General features: G+C 42.0%; 1 protein-coding gene across 2 annotated transcripts in view; it reads left to right on the forward strand.

Moving 5' to 3' along the window:
* Window positions 1–6,000, forward strand: part of LOC128706382 (prolyl 4-hydroxylase subunit alpha-2-like) — a 138,242-nt gene that overhangs the window by 89,452 nt on the left and 42,790 nt on the right. The gene's annotated exons all lie outside the window — the stretch shown is intronic.

A 6,000-nucleotide genomic window follows, 5' to 3' on the forward strand; every position in this document is an offset into this window, starting at 1 on the left:
TATATATGTATATATATATATGTATATATATATATATATATATATATATATATATATATATATATATATATATATATATATATATATATATATATATTTATATATATATCGTATATATGAAAACACAGGGAGAAGACCTGGGACTCATCCTCAATCCCTCCAAGTGTGAAATCATCACGGCGAACCAGGTAATAATCAATGCTGTGCGAAGAATCCTCCCAGAAGTCTCTACTACCACTCCGTCCAACAGTACCCTCTTGGGAGCACCGCTGGGTCACCAGGCCATCGACACAGTCCTCAAGGATAAATTTAATGACCTGATGAGAATGGAGGAGATAATAAGCAATCTTGATGCCCATGATGCTCTGTATCTCCTCACAAGGTGCCTTACTATTCCAAGACTCACTTCCTGAGGTGTGCACCCTCTTTTGACAACCCAACACTCGACGAATATGACGCACACCTGAGGTCAACACTGAACCTGTCACTAGAGGATGAGCAATGGGATCAGGCAACCCTCCCAGTGCGACTGGGAGGTATAGGGGTGCGCAAAGCAACGCATGTTGCTTTACCTGCTTTTCTGTCTTCGTGTTTGGCTTCCAGTGCATTAGTCAAGAAGATAGTTCCCGAACGCTTGAGAGACGTGGTAGGAGCTCAAGACACCAGGTTTACTGAAGCAGCGATTCGGTGGGACACCCTTACAGATTCCTCCATAAGACCAGCTCCTCCCAAAGAACAAAAACAGTCCCACTGGGACAAACCGATCATGGAAATAATCTCCAAGACAGTGCTCTCCAACTCCTCAGGAAAGGACAAAGCTCGTCTCCTGGCAGTGAAGGCACCAAACTCAGGAGATTTCCTGTTAGCTGTTCCCAATTCCTCCTTGGGCACTCGACTAGACCCACAGGCCATTCGGATTGGTGTTGCTCTTCGCTTAGCCGCCCACATCCTCACCGAACATAGGTGTATTTGCGGCAGGGCGACAGCTGATCAATTCGGACTTCATGGTCTCGTGTGTCACACAGCAGAAGGGAAGTATGCCAGGCATGAGGAGGTCAATGACATTATAAAGAGAAGCCTCGCCACAGCCCGTTGCCCAGCTCAACGGGAACCCAAAGTGCAGAGGTCTGACGGAAGTCAAAAGCGTCCTGATGGAGCCACTATGCTGCCTTGGAAGGATGGAAAGCAGATTGCCTGGGACTACACCTGTGCCGCCACATTGGCAGACACCTACTTGCCATACCCCGTAGTGGAAGGGGGTGGAGCGGCCAGCCACAGGGAGACCCAAAAGATCCGCAAATATGAAGACCTTTCCCCTTGCTATAACTTCATCCCAATAGGGGCGGAGGCCCTTGGAGCATGGGGCAAGTGTGCTCTAAAGTTCCTCAAAGAGCTGGGTAAAAAGCTCATCATAGAAACCAAGGACCAAAGGGCGACCAGCTTCCTCTTCCAGAGACTCAGTGTTGCGATCCAGAGAGGAAATGCCTGCAGCATTCTGGGCACGCGGCCCACCGCCGGGGAGTTGGACGAAGTATTCGAGATGTAGCTCTGAGTTACCTACGTTGTTTTACTTTCTGTTGTATATTTGTGAATGTTTTGCCAATGTATTTTGTCTTTAAATAAAATATATAATAAATATATTGGGTGGCAGGAGAAAATTCTCAAACAGCTTCATGGAGAACCTTGAGTTTTCCCTGTAGCAAGTTTATTCTTTTCTCTGAGGATGAGGGTCCCTAGAATAGTTCTAGAGGTGGTACCTAAATACATATATATATATATATATATATATATATATATATATATATATATATATATATATATATATATATATATATATATATATATATATATATATATATATATATATACATATATATATATATGTATATATATATATATATAAATATATACATACATACATACATATATATATATATATATATATATATATATATATATATATATATATATATATATATATATATTATATATATATATATATATAAATATATATATATATATATATATATATATATATATATATATATATATATATATATATATATATATATATATATATATATATATATATATATATATATATATATTTCTTCTTTCAACAAACCGGCCACATCCCACCGAGGCAGGGTGGCCCAAAAAGAAAAACAAAAGTTTCTGTTTTTTAAATTTAGTAATTTATACAGGAGAAGGGGTTACTAGCCCCTTGCTCTCGGCATTTTAGTTGACTTACAACACGCATAGCTTACTGAGGAAGAATTCTGTTCCACTTCCCCATGGAGGATATATATATATATATATATATATATATATATATATATATATATATATATATATATATATATATATATATAATATATATATACATATATACATATACATATATATATATATATATATATATATATATATATATATATATATATATATATATATATATATATATATATATATATATATATATATATATATATATGAAGAATGTAACGGTGTGACACAGAAAGATGACTTCTTACCTCATCCAGCGCTTACGAAGGTGCAGTGCTGACCTCTGGTGATTTACCCTGTGCACCGCCAAGCAGTGCGTGCACATACGTGTTCACCTACTGATGAACACTGATGAACGCAACAAACTCACGAGCACGATCTCAGCACGAAATGATAATTACTGAAAGTAATGCAGGTGACTTTCTTGTGGTTACCGGGTTAGAGAGGATCAGCCAATGAGATCCAGGAGCTCTCAGTAAGATCCACTAGCACACAGGAGGATCCAGGAGCACACAGAAGGATCCACGAACACACGAGCATCTTGAAGCACAGGACGATTTGGGGACATCAGCAGAATATAGGAATAACCAGCAATACCCAAATGTTCACAGGAGGATCTAGAGGGGATGGGATCTGGTTGTCATGTAGAAAACTACTCGAGACCCTCATCCAGTCAGGCACTAGAAACGTAAATATGATTGAGAAATTATCTCCATCTCTAGAAGCATATAATGAAGTATATAATCTAGATATATAAAACCCAGATGTATATAATGTAGGAGTATATTCTAGAAGCATATAATGAAGTATATAATCTAGAAGTATATATATTCAGAAATATATAATCCAGCTCAAGGTGTACCGTGCGGTACAGCGGCAGCAGCGGATCTACGGTACAAGGGTAAGGCAATCTCCTCCGACACGGAGATTGTTGTTAAGTTCTAAGTAACTTCACGGTTTATTTTGCAGTCTATTGAAGAACAGTGAGTGAGTATGTGTGTGTGTGTGTGTGTGTGTGTGTGTGTGTGTGTGTGTGTGTGTGTGTGTGTGTGTGTGCAAATGCTCTGAAATCTGGAGACATGTGCAGTGTTAGGAGATGTCATTAAGAGAACGTATCGCCACAAATGGTGTCTTCGATCCTGTACTGAAGACGCCACTGGTGTCGAAAAGTGTTCTCAATAAAATGTGCTAACACTGCGCTTGTGTCTTCTTTCACATGATGTGACTGTGATGTGACTGTGATGTGACTGTGATGTGACTGAATCCCGTCACTTTGTTCTCGGTAGTATCATCCCCATCACTGTGTTCTCGTTAGCATGAGTCCATCACTGTGTTCTCAGTAGCATGATTCCTATCACTGTGTTCTCAGTAGCATGAGTCCATCACTGTGTTCTCAGTAGCATGATTCCTATCACTGTGTTCTCAGTAGCATGAGTCCATCACTGTGTTCTCAGTAGCATGAGTCCATCACTGTGTTCTCAGTAGCATGATTCCTATCACTGTGTTCTCAGTAGCATGAGTCCATCACTGTGTTCTCAGTAGCATGATTCCTATCACTGTGTTCTCAGTAGCATGATTCCTATCACTGTGTTCTCAGTAGCATGAGTCCATCACTGTGTTCTCAGCAGCATGAGTCCATCACTGTGTTCTCAGTAGCATGAGTCCATCACTGTGTTCTCAGCAGCATGAGTCCATCACTGTGTTCTCAGCAGCATGAGTCCATCACTGTGTTCTCAGCAGCATGAGTCCATCACTGTGTTCTCAGCAGCATGAGTCCATCACTGTGTTCTCAGCAGCATGAGTCCATCACTGTGTTCTCAGTAGCATGAGTCCATCACTGTGTTCTCAGCAGCATGAGTCCATCACTGTGTTCTCAGCAGCATGAGTCCATCACTGTGTTCTCAGCAGCATGAGTCCATCACTGTGTTCTCAGCAGCATGAGTCCATCACTGTGTTCTCAGTAGCATGATTCCTATCACTGTGTTCTCAGTAGCATGAGTCAATCACCGTGTTCTCAGCAGCATGAGTCCATCACTGTGTTCTCAGTAGCATGAGTTCATCACTGTGTTCTCAGCAGCATGAGTCCATCACTGTGTTCTCAGTAGCATGAGTTCATCACTGTGTTCTCAGTAGCATGAGTTCATCACTGTGTTCTCAGTAGCATGATTCCTATCACTGTGTTCTCAGCAGCATGAGTTCATCACTGTGTTCTCAGCAGCATGAGTCCATCACTGTGTTCTCAGCAGCATGAGTCCATCACTGTGTTCTCAGCAGCATGATTCCTATCACTGTGTTCTCAGCAGCATGAGTTCATCACTGTGTTCTCAGCAGCATGATTCCTATCACTGTGTTCTCAGCAGCATGATTCCTATCACTGTGTTCTCAGTAGCATGATTCCTATCACTGTGTTCTCAGCAGCATGAGTTCATCACTGTGTTCTCAGCAGCATGAGTTCATCACTGTGTTCTCAGCAGCATGAGTCCATCACTGTGTTCTCAGTAGCATGAGTCCATCACTGTGTTCTCAGTAGCATGATTCCATCACTGTGTTCTCAGTAGCATGAGTCCATCACTGTGTTCTCAGCAGCATGAGTCCATCACCGTGTTCTCAGTAGCATGAGTCCATCACTGTGTTCTCAGCAGCATGAGTCCATCACCGTGTTCTCAGCAGCATGAGTCCATCACTGTGTTCTCAGCAGCATGAGTCCATCACTGTGTTCTCAGCAGCATGAGTCCATCACTGTGTTCTCAGTAGCATGATTCCTATCACTGTGTTCTCAGTAGCATGAGTCAATCACCGTGTTCTCAGCAGCATGAGTCCATCACTGTGTTCTCAGCAGCATGAGTCCATCACTGTGTTCTCAGCAGCATGAGTTCATCACTGTGTTCTCAGTAGCATGAGTTCATCACTGTGTTCTCAGTAGCATGAGTCCATCACTGTGTTCTCAGTAGCATGAGTTCATCACTGTGTTCTCAGCAGCATGATTCCTATCACTGTGTTCTCAGCAGCATGAGTCCATCACTGTGTTCTCAGTAGCATGAGTTCATCACTGTGTTCTCAGTAGCATGAGTTCATCACTGTGTTCTCAGTAGCATGATTCCTATCACTGTGTTCTCAGCAGCATGAGTTCATCACTGTGTTCTCAGCAGCATGAGTCCATCACTGTGTTCTCAGCAGCATGAGTCCATCACTGTGTTCTCAGCAGCATGAGTTCATCACTGTGTTCTCAGCAGCATGAGTCCATCACTGTGTTCTCAGCAGCATGAGTCCATCACTGTGTTCTCAGCAGCATGAGTCCATCACTGTGTTCTCAGCAGCATGAGTCCATCACTGTGTTCTCAGTAGCATGAGTCCATTACTGTGTTCTCAGTAGCATGAGTCCATCACTGTGTTCTCAGCAGCATGAGTCCATTACTGTGTTCTCAGCAGCATGAGTCCATTACTGTGTTCTCAGCAGCATGAGTCCATCACTATTCTCAGCAGCATGAGTCCATCACTGTGTTCTCAGCAGCATGAGTCCATCACTATTCTCAGCAGCATGAGTCCATCACTGTGTTCTCAGCAGCATGAGTCCATCACTATTCTCAGCAGCATGAGTCCATCACTGTGTTCTCAGCAGCATGAGTCCATCACTATTCTCAGCAGCATCATTCCCATCAAAGGATCAGAAGGTCCTGCTCCAATCACAGTCTTCTTGAAGATGGTCCAGAATAC

Source organism: Cherax quadricarinatus, chromosome 3, assembly GCF_038502225.1.
Source record: "Cherax quadricarinatus isolate ZL_2023a chromosome 3, ASM3850222v1, whole genome shotgun sequence".
NCBI classification, from domain to species: Eukaryota; Metazoa; Arthropoda; class Malacostraca; order Decapoda; family Parastacidae; genus Cherax; species Cherax quadricarinatus.